Raw genomic sequence first — 12,137 nt, 5'->3', positions numbered from 1 at the left:
AATCTGATTGCCTTACCTATGCTGTCAGGGTTCCGATGGATGCCCTAATTAATTCATGAGCCAGGAATCAGGACCACTACCTCCATCTTTGTGCAAGGAGGGACAGGAGCCTTTTTCTGACCATTTGAGCAGCCACATGCACATTTGTGGCCCGCTGGAAGTCATTTTGAAGGGCTCTGGCAGTGCTCCTCCTGTCCCTCCTTGCACAAAGGTGGAGGTAGTGGTCCTGATGCTGGGTTGTTGCCCTCCTACAGCCTTCACGTCTCCTGATGTACTGGCCTGTCTCCTGGTGGCGCCTCCATCCTCTGGACACTACGCTGACAGACACAGCAAACCTTCTTGCCACAGCTCGCATTGATGTGCCATCCTGGATAAGCTGCACTACCTGAGCCACTTGTGTGGGTTGTAGACTCCGTCTCATGCTACCACTAGAGTGACAGCACCACCAACATTCAAAAGTGACCAAACCATCAGCCAGAAAGCATGGGAACTGAGAAGTGGTCTGTGATCACTACCTGCAGAACCACTCCTTTATTGGGGATGTCTTGCTACCTGCCTATGCTTTCTACCTATTGTCTATTCCATTTGCACAGCAGCATGTGAAATTGATTGTCAATCAGTGTTGCTACCTAAGTGGACAGTTTGATTTCACAGAAGTGTGATTAACTTGGAGTTACATTGTGTTGTTTAAGTGTTCCCTTTATTTTTTTGAGCAGTGTATATTTACCGCACAGCAACTTTCAGAAAAACAGAAGTTTTATTTGTGTCATTTCAGCCCAACGCTCAGGGATGCAAGGCCTCATCTTCCACAATAGGCCATTGGCTACAGGCCGTGATAGCAAAAACATATCAGACTCAATCACTACAGGTGCCTGGGCCATAACAGCTCATTCAACAAGGAGCGCCGCAACATCAGCAGTGTGGGCCACGCAGGCACCAATAACTAAAATTTGTCGAGCCGCAACCTGGGCCTCTCTATTGCCCTTCATTAGGCATTATAAAATAGATGTGTTTGCATCCACTGAGGCCTCCTTTGGCAGAAGAATTCTGCAACGGGTCCACAGGGACCAGGCAAGGAGTCCAAGCCAGACAGAGTTCCTCCCATAGGACAGGCCAAGCTTTGGTATGTCCCACTATTGGATGCTCTGAATACCTCATGGGAGAAAGGCCGTTGGTACTTATCTGACACACCTGTTCTCTTTGACCTGGAATCCAGCCCCAGCCTTTTTCCATCTGGTGGGGTCCTGTTTCGGCCAATGAATTGTTAGGGTATTGAGGGCGAGGGTATTTATTTCTCTTGTCTTCGCCAAAATTGGGGAACGCTGGGGAGGAGTCCCGTGGAGGGGGGGAGCATTCCACAAATTAAGCCCAGCCTAAACATGCAGAGACTGAAGCACCTCCAACTACTGGATGTTCTTCACAGCTCAAAGAGAACAGGCATGTCAGGTAAGGACCAATACCCTTTCCCTACCCACTCCTGGGGGAAGGTTACTGCAAAATCCCATTCCCTCACCACCCCATTAACCTGCTTTCCAGCTCCATTCTCCTGTGCAGGGCAACAAAAGAAGACCCAGCCAATCAACTGGGACTCGGGAGGCAGAGAATAGATGGGGGTGGGGCCAGTCAGTAGCGCTATTTGCCGGTTTTCCAAACTACTCAAAATTTCCTCTACCGATTCTCCAGAACTGGTCAGAACCTGCTGAATACCACCTCTGGCTATTATAAATACTCCTATTTACAGATATCTTAGCTTCTTTTAATATTCATTCTTTGCAATACACTAATATTTACCATTTTTCTGCCAACATTTGCAGACCTTAACATTTCTCCATTTCTATATCTTTGCTGAACCATTCTACTGTCTTTAGTAAATATTTTGCTATTTTGTGTTTTGCTGTTTGGCTTGTAGCCAATGACTTCATTTTTTTTTTTCTGTCAAGCAATCAGCTTGGTCTTCAGTGCATTAATTTTTAGATCCATACTCCTAGTTGTACCTCTTGTATCTTTCAAATTAGAATTCTACTTAATATTTTCCCAGAAACAAAGTAATTCCTCTGTAATTTTTGTGATGACATTCTACCAATCATCAAACACTGATTACAGTAAGGAAGGCACCATATAAACATGACTCACAGAACAGCCCAAAGCACATATTCCATAGAGAAATTCCCTGAAGATGGACACTGGCATAACTCCAAAAGCTTAGACGAGTAAATCTCTGGTCCCAGGTGACAGACCCAAATTAGATTTAATAGATCACAATCCTAATAAACAGATTAAACATGGTTACACCATCTACACTTGCAGCCTTATCATTTTCAGCATTCTCACAGCATGTACCACTTCCTATGTGAATGTTTTTCTTAGGACCTAGCATTTATAATACTCATTTCAGTTCTATTATTTGACATCACTAGCTCATGCTAATTTTGAAATGTTGTCTCCAACATTCCCAGTCTCTAGTTTCATGTCAGGATGAGTTGGTGATATCCAAAATGGTTTAATCACTTTTTTTTAATTTCCATTCACGCTGCTAGAGTAGCCCTATTCATTCATTAAAAGCAGTTTTTTAACTTCATTGAAAAACAATCCTTTGTATTGTCTCTTTTTCCAATCTACTATGACAATTACAATTGATCAGAGCTACGTAATCCAATCCTTCTGGACAGTGTTAAATTGGAAAAAAGTAATTCAATGCATTTAATATTTCTCTCATAATATAAAGAGTAATTTATCGCATTTCCTGAAGGTTGTATTCCTGAAGAAGATTTTGGAGAATAGGGTATGCATAGATTTGTGGTATTTGAATATAGTAAATTGTAATCCAGTAGTATTTTATTGTTCTCCCAAAGATGTATATGCCTAATGATGTGGCTCCAAATTTTGAGAGTTTTCCTTCCAAATACAGAGGCTTCATGACTGGCTAGGCAACCATTAGATAAGAGCAAAGAGATACCAAAACTCTTTGACACTATCATATAGTTACCATGATGTTTTCATCACAGATAAGTTAAGCCTACTTATATTATGATCATAATATAAATGGTACAGGAGAGATGGTATAAATATAAGAATTATGTAGCTCCTGGCACAAGGGAAGTACAGGTCCACCGCTTCCTTCTAGAGACTTCTTGTTCTCTTTACAAGATTAAGGTAGACTATTTAAGAATTACAGTATGGGCTACAGTTTTAACATATGCAATGAGTTTAATAGCGGGTAATTTATTTCTTTTGAATAACTAAAACAAACAGAGTGGATTTCAGGCTTTAACCTAAAAGAATCATGATTTGCAGCTAAGGCTTTATCTAAAAGGTTCATGCATATTCTCCTGGCTTTTAGAAGCAGAAGGCAAAGCTGATAGGATACAAAGACAAAAGACTTTGTATTTGAGGTGACTAGAGATTTTGAGTTGGGCAGTTCTCTGATTGTAGAGCTGTTAGATGAGGATTTAAAAAAAAACAGATTGGTTTCCTGGATTGTTTTGAATAATGTCTGAGTGTATGCTGTTTGTCAGGCATTGATGGTCTCTTTTAATGAGAATTTATCAGTTCAGAGCAAGGGTGTTCAACTTGGCAATTTTAAGACTTGTAGACTTCAACTCCCAGAATTCCCCAGCCAACCATCATCCACCATCACCACTGCCATTCTGAGAAAACATCACTGGAACACAGTGACCAAAAGCAAACGTGGAGTTGGTATGAATTCAGAGAGTCTAGTCATGTGGTGCCTTGATTTATATAACCACAACAACAGGAAATCTGGTCCTGGTTGCAGTCGTAAGTTAAGGACTGCCTCTTCTATTTGTCTTTGGTTCTTTTCCTCGATACTGTGTTCACAGTTACATATGAATCATTGACATTGATCGTCATTGTTCACCTTATTCCAAATAAAAATTATTTGCAATTTAATAGTTGCAAAGATAGGTAGCCTGTTCTCTATTGTAGATGTGGTGAAAATTTAAGAACTGAGCTGTTGACAATCAGCAGGCAGGCATCAGGGGTCCTAGTATTTATTTTTGGCTGATCAGAGACCTTAACATGCTTCTTTTTTTGTCCTCTATTTAGCATTTCAAGCTAATCAAGGTAGATTGTAAGGACAGTAAAATGCAAAAGAAACAATAGTGCAACATGGTGATTTAACATATTTGTTACATTTATATTTCACTTTTTGTTCTGGTTAGTCGGCAGCAGGTGCAGACAGCTGAGGAGAGCAAGGACTCAGGTGAGGGGCCAGGACCATTGGGGAGTGGACTGCTGCCTTCAGAGATTGTGGGGGCTGGCAGCAGTGATGAGGAGGTTCCCGAGGAGCCTGTGCCAAGTGCGCATGCGTGCAGGATTGCTCATAGGAGAGAGCAGTTACAACAGCACAGGTTACTCGGGAGTAAGGCTGCAAGGTAATGGCCCCTCCTTCAAGAAGATAAAAGCCAGCTGTGAACGAACATACTTCGCAGAAGGCAAAAACATTTTGAACTCAGCCTCATGGACATTACAGTTGGTATTTGAAGACTCTTGTAAACTATTTCTTATCTGTTGTTTTTTGGCAGACTTGAAAAAAACTTGGCAAGGCTCTTTCTTGTCGGAGTTAATTAGTTGGAAGCAGCCTTTTATCTGTGAAGAAATAGGATTCTTAGCTGAAACATGAAAAGGTTATACTGCTGCCTTTGTCTTGTGTTTGCTCTCTTGGAACCAGGTTTGGGTCAGAACACTTTTGTACAAAGATAGGGCGGCATACATTCCTCCCCTTTTTCATATTTTACCCTACATGATGTAATTTGGCAGAGAGAAAGTGATTCATAGTCACCCAATTAGCTTTTGAGGCTGAAGGTGACCAATACCTATTCATGATTTAATGAATGAATACATGTATTCTAAATTGCCTTCTTTCTTACTGCCTTGCATGTTAAGTTCAAAGGCGCCAGTTCAAAAGAGCAGAGCCAATGACCTGAAGTTATACAGTACATAATACAGAGTGACAGAAAACAGTCACCATTGATAAAGGATCTGTCTCGTTTATATGTTTATAAAACCTCATTGACCAGAACATAGTTCTCTTCCTATTTTATCTTTATAAATAATCTTTGAAAAGACAGGGTAACAACTGTAACAACTTTTTGCCTCCATTGTATTTTTCAAAAGCAAGGCAAAGGTTAAAGTATGAAAACATAACTTAAGGTATTAAAACATATGTGTCTATTCAGTGTGTATCTCCACTGAATAAACATTCTAAACCCTTGTTTTAAAACCTAAATCTTGTTCTGAAGGTTGTGTGTGTGTGTGTCATCTTGTTTCTCTTTGAGCAAAGAATCACTTCCCCAACTGCTCTGTCATGCACATCCCTTGCCCTTCATGGAAGGAAATTCAGAAGTCTTTGTCCCTAGAAATAACTTTTGATATTTTTTTAGTTGATTGGGCTGGCTGTATACTTCATGCATAACAGCACAGGAGCCTGTTTCCAGTGCTTTGTTCATCAGGCTGTGCTGATTCTGTAATAACACAATTTAGTGACACTTTAATAACACTTTTGTATGTAGAGAAAGTCTGGAATCAATTTAGTAATAATGTTGTGGTTTAAGATTACTATCCTATATATTCCTATTAGATATGTTGCTGATTTAAACAAAAGCTTGCAAGGGCTTCCTTTAAGTTTGTTTTTGAGACGGGATGAGCTAATTCCCATAGTTTTATGGTTTCTTACCAGCCTTTTATTAGGATCAACTACCTGATTTCCTTTTCTTTCAAATGACAGGTTTGACAGGGTAAAGTGACACCTTGACCATGGATATTCTTAGGTAGTGACATGAAGAGTCTTAATACTGCTGTGTCTGAGCCTGTTCAAAGAGGCGTCCTTCCATGTTGATTTTAGAAAGGTGTTTATATAATGCTTGTTATGCTTCATGAAAGAAATAACGCAGGTGTTTTTGAATTCAGCATTTATAATTTTTCCATACCCCCTCAATTTAATTTCTCTCTGGAAGAGCTGTGTCAGAATCGCACCTGAGGAAGTGTCATCAAGAAATTTCTTGGCGTTTGAAAATGGAACAACATAAAATCTTGCTGTTGATGCACTTTTGAAAAATACCACCCTCCCCCCTCAGTTCCTTGAACAGATTATAATCCGCAAAACTAAGAGAGCCTGTAATGTACAACTTTAATATTTGGATCCTTCTGAAACTCACCTAGTGAGGCTATTTTGAGGTTACTCATTTGTGAATGTTAATTAGAGATACCGAACATTTACCTGTGGGTTTGTTACATGTCAGGACAAAAGCATCTTCCTAGTATGGGTGCACCTGTTAATTTTTTTCCTCATGTCTTTTATAGTTGCTCCAGGTGAAGTAATATATACCTCATGACTTCAGAGGTATATTAATTAAGGGATTTGCAGGAGAGAGAGAAAAGAGAAATGAATTCAATGAGGTAGAATGTTGATGCAGATTAGGCATTCTGTGATCTAGCATAGGGGTCCCCACCCACCCCCAATCCATGGACCAGCCCTGGTCTGTAGCATGCCAGCAACCAGGCTGCGCAAACAAGTGAAGCCCCACTCACGGGATGCAAGCACTGTGTAAAACCACGGCCCCTCTAGTCCACGGAAAAACCTCTCTCCACGGAACTGGCCCTTGGTGCCCGAAAGGTTGGAGGCCACTGATTCTTTTGTTCAGAACAGCTAATCTCCTGATTTATCCCGTGCTTGGTCCTGTTGCTGTTCATCTTTCTATTCCTACTTGTTCAAGGGCCGTTTCTGAATTGGTAGATATTACAGCAAGTCAGGGGGATGGAGCAGTTTCTATTCTCCTTAATGTCTCCTTTGGTTAGCTAGCTAGCACATTGGCTCTAGCAAGGAGGAAGATAAAATTCAGCAAGATAAACATCTTGATTTAGGATGTGGTTTTTTTTTCAATAAACCGTTAATATAGCAACTTCTCTTACTGCTCTGCCTTGAGTAATTTCATATACTTGTTTGATTTGGGTTTGGGAGATTTAATATCCAGTTATTATAAAGTTTATACAAATTTATACAGTTTATACTATTGTATAAATCATTTTGGACTACTTTTACTAAAAGAAATGATATATCACTTTTGCAATTAGTCATAGTTTAATTATGAGATTAATTCATTGTGTACATAATTCTTAGGTTACTTGGAAAAAATAGAAATAGAAAATATAGATATCTTGGAAAAGCTAGAATGCTTAAGTAGCATTTATAGTTTAATTACAACTAAGCATTAGAATTAAGTCCATGGTATTTGCAGGATATTCTGTAAATACTCCAAAATTGCAAGCAGCAGTTACAAGATTTGATTAAACAAGGTACTATGTCAGTTGCCAGCTTTCAGTGAGTGCAAACTGAATTTAAAAATTCAAATATCTTACTAGTCTGTTGAGACTTTTATATTTTTAGAAAGATGGATTGCATGTTAACCATTTCTGTGTAACTTTAAGTGACAGAAATTTAATATGTTATATTTTCTTATTACCAATTACAGTAGAGCAATCATCAATGGACTATTTGATAGTATAATCCTAATAAACTCTAGGGTAATTTGCCTGGAGAGCATTATAAACATGAATGATTGATTGCGTATGATTTGATATTACGATGAAAATGATCAGGATTGTTTTTCTAATTTTCCAGTTGGGGAATACATTGATAAAATATGCTGCTAGCAATGTATTTGCTTCATTGGATTTGTATTTATTTGTAATAACAGATACTTTATTTGTGGGAATCAACACAAATTGATAGGTTTTGTATCTTATGTTTCCTCTGACAACAAAGCTTTCTGTGACTATCAGCAATAAAATAAAGTGAGTGTTGAGGCATAAATATTAAAAGCAAACAGCAGAGATTCACAGATGTTGATTATCAAAGGACATATCTACTGTAATTTAAGAACTGAAGATGATATGGCAAAATACAATCTTAAGGTTCTCTTTAATTATATAAAATGGTATGAAAAAAATTCCTGGAAGAATGCAATCAAAAACCACTTCCATATCAGCACCATGAAGACTGCATAGTCTGCATGGTCACCAGGAATCTGTTTAGGGAGATCAGAAGTGTCAAACTTGCATCATCAACATGATGTATCATGTCTCCCCCCCCTTTGCTAAACTGGGCATGGGCGTGGCCAGCATACGACGCATCTGGCCCATGGCCCATGAGTTTGACAGCCATGAGGTAGATTTATGGACTGATTTGGGACCTGTTTTCCGCTATTGACCCAACAAGTAGGTTGATTGTAAACAGATAGTATTTTAACATAATAATAAAATAAAAATGAACTTAAATTGCATAAATACACATTTGCATATAAAAATATATACAATTTTAAACTGCTGTCTATTAATAAGAATATAAATCTAATTTATCAAGAAGGCAAGCATTTAGACATGAAGAACAGAACTTGTAGGCATTGTTATCCAGATAATTAACATTGAATTAACTTTGCATATTGAATTTCGGAGGACAGCACACTTTGAATTATTTATTTATGGCTACTTTTTCATAATGGCACAAGACTATAACACTGTATTGTTTCTGTGATGAAGGTGAGACACTGTTCTGACTTTACACAGAGTTTGTTGCTTTAAGGATGCAGATGGATTTTCACTTAGAGTGAAGATTATGATTAAGGCATGATTTTGAAATAAAAGTTAAGGTTTAAAATCAGCTTTTCCAAAACTTTTTGTGGAAATATGTATTGTCTGGGACAACATTTATTGGTTTGATTCTATACAGTAGTGACATAAGCCATCTTAAAGCATTAAGTACAGAAAAACACAACATACAGCTGGGTGCCCAAGGATAAATAAAAAAAAACACACTTATAGAAAATGGTCCCAGATGTACAGTATAATTAAAGTAATATTTTCCAGAGGGAGGAAACAAGGAACGTTACTGCTCAAAAAGACTAGACAGACACACAAAAGACAAAATATTCACTAGTGATATTTTGGAGGAGGGAGGCATAAAGTATTCACATGGAGGCTATCTGAAGGGTTATACATGTTATTTATTTATTAACATGCCACCCATCTCACTCTAAAAAACAACTGGTTGGTTTACAGTTAAGATCATAAATATAAAAATATTAAATACATTAAATACAGAGATAAGAAGTAAGAAAACCAAGATCAGTATGGCAGTCATAAATCACATTAATTACCCTTAATCATAAAATCTATAACTCTTTGCATAATAAAACATTCTGTTTACACCCTCCCCCTCAATAGCTCACTTTGCCTTTCTGAATATTGTCAAATTTTTCAGTTATTTTATAATTAAAATAATGATTTAAAAGTGGCTGTAAACAGATTTATTACCATTGTTCTATGCAGTTCATTTACAATACTTTTCAGAATAGTTCAAAGAAGATTATTCCAGAATGTTCTCGCACTTTTATTCCATTGTTTTCTGCTTATGGTTTAAAATAATTTCTTGAAGAGATTCAGCATCACATAAAGGCCAATAATTCTCATAACTTCCTTTCCACTTTCCTCCATTCTTCGCTTGGAACTAGTACAAGATGTCATGGTAGCTTTAAACCAGGGGTCTCCAGCTGGCTGATGAATTCTGGGAGTTAAAGTCCGCAAATCTTAAAAGTTGCCAAGTTTGGAGACCTCTGCTTTAAACTGTCTGTGTGGAGAAAAAGGAAGATCTGTTTTTTTTTAAAAAAAAAACCTAATCACAGAACACCTTTAATTATAAAAAAAAATCTTACTTGTTGCATGTAATTTGGTTAGGGCCTTCAGAGGTGTGTCGAATCAAAGCTTAAAAAGGTCTGATGGCTGCGTTTCAGAGTTCTCAATGATGGGTTAAAACTGATCTCAAGAGAGAGAGCCTATTAGAAAACTAGTTTAAATTAGTTTAAAAACTAGTTAGATTAGGATTGAATATCCAAATCTCACCCACATATGCTTCAAGGTTCCAGCATTAGGCCCATCACAGCCCTTAACCTTCTCATCTCGTAATACCCCAAGATTGTTCAACTGTGCTATAAATACTGAATAATAATAGCTTTGTCAGCTTAAGGCCACTAATAATAATAATAGCAATACCACTTAGACTTATATACCACTTCACAGTACTTACAGCCCTCTCTAAGCAGTTTACAGAGTCAGCATGTTGCCCCCAACAATCTGGGTCCTCATTTTACTGACCTTGGAAAGATGGAACGCTGAGTTAACTTTGAACCTGGTGAGACTTGAACTGCTGGCAGCCGGCAGTCAGCAGAAGTTACCTGCAGTACTGCATTCTAACCACTGTGCCACCACAGCTCTAGATTGGTAACTTTTTCATGATAGGGGCTTTTAGTCCCAATATGAAAACTATGATAGAGTAAGTTATACTTTGCAATACAGGTAGTCCTTGACTCATAGCTACAATTGAGCCCAAAATTTCTGTTGTTAAGTGAGTTTTGCCCCATTTTATGACCTTTCTTGCCACAGTTGCTAAATGAATCATTGCAATTGATTTGTTACTAATCTGATTGTTAAGTGAATCTGGTTGCCCCATTCACTTTGCTTTTCCAAAGGTCACATGGCTCTGGGACACCACAGTGGTTCTTAATATGAACCAGTTGCCAAGCATCTAAATTTTGATTATGTGATGGTGGGCATGCTGCAAGTGTCATAACTCTGAAAAATCATCAGTGCCTTTGTAACTTTGAACGGTCACTAAATGAACTGTTGTAAGTCGAGGATTACCTGAAGTCTCAATCATTCTACATTCTACTGCTCAGCAAAACAAGGTAGGGCTAATCAAGAGTAAATATAATATATAAAATATCAATAAATCTGGTAAGCAGATTATCTTGTGGTAAATTAAAATCTGATTCCTAAAATATGGGTTAGATCTTGAATTTGTACTTCTTTAGAATCCTTGCTGAACAAGATGTGAATTTTAATTATTGATGTTGAATTACCATTAGAATCTGCGAGCAGGAAGAATGTTCTTCTTTTCAAGAATTATCCATAAATATCAGAATGTTTTCCATCTAGCTCAAGTAACAGTAAAATCATTGGAAGTGCCCGTGTCATTTGAGAGCCAAATGCTGAAATTAGCAGAACATTGACTTTGCAGGAAGAATAGTAGAACATTAGGAACAAGGTCTGTATTCTGCAAGTTGAATAAAGAGGCTCATTTATTTTGTGGGCTTTCCACAATTCCTGTAGTTTAAATGAAAATTGGACAGTCCACTTGTTTGCCCTCTGAGTTACATTTTCTCCTAGCTGTTTGTTTGCTAACTCTGCCCTGTGGCCATTTAAACGTTCTATCACGCCTACCACTAATTTACACAAAGCTGAGGCTAACTTTGAAGAAAATCTGCTAAACAAATGTTACTTCTTTAACTCTCTGACCCCGACTGACCCTGACAAGTCATATCTAAATTGGAAGGAGGAAGAGAGGGCTCTTTGCTTGTGTCCCTCTCTCTTCCTGTTCCATTTAAATTGTTCATGCCTGCTATAATGGCTTCGTGATTAGGATTTTGTTTTTGTTTTAAAGTTCATATCAAACTAAATAATAGGAAGAGGAATAAAATCAAAATAACGAAAAGGGGGGAAAGACATGAGTTTATCTTGTGAATAAAATAACTCCAAATTTGAAAAAAAAATGGCTTAAATTTCTTTTCCTTCACTCTGTCAAAACAAAACAAAAAGCATGAGAATGTGACAAATAACACATCCATTGCTGCATGTCAGGTGTAAATTTATCCTTCCAGTGTCATATAATAGTTTTGGCTGTTCCCTACATTCTTGATATCCTGATAAATTACATATATTGGGAATATAACCAAGAAGAATATAGACACCTTGCCCTGTGTGCCAGCCTTCCCTCCAAATAAACTACTAGAAATATTCTTTATACAAATTGAAAAGTGTCTTCCAAGACACTTTAAAAAAATTCACTAGTACTTTTACCCCAAATGATCAGTTTTTCTACCAATATGACAAGTCAAGAACACAGAAATTGCAGGATAGCAAATCCCTCTGAAAACAACAACAAAAAATCTTACCTCCACCTGTACATTTGATATACTGTAACTATTCCCATTTATATCATGGCCTTTCACCTCTTCAGAAAATTGCCTATCCATGCCATAAAGAAAGAATCTTTTCCCTGAATGAAG

The 12,137-nt window shown here is 37.7% G+C and overlaps 1 protein-coding gene across 4 annotated transcripts in view; it reads left to right on the top strand.

Annotated features, from left to right (window-relative positions):
* Positions 1-12,137, top strand: part of CCDC88C (coiled-coil and HOOK domain protein 88C) — an 86,753-nt gene that overhangs the window by 24,097 nt on the left and 50,519 nt on the right. The window lies entirely within an intron of this gene.

This window comes from Pseudonaja textilis, chromosome 1, assembly GCF_049901715.1.
Source record: "Pseudonaja textilis isolate UNSWEBS1 chromosome 1, rPseTex1.2, whole genome shotgun sequence".
NCBI classification, from domain to species: domain Eukaryota; kingdom Metazoa; phylum Chordata; class Lepidosauria; order Squamata; family Elapidae; genus Pseudonaja; species Pseudonaja textilis.
Note: the sequence above shows the minus strand (reverse complement) of the source record. Positions and strands in the feature narration are given on the sequence as shown.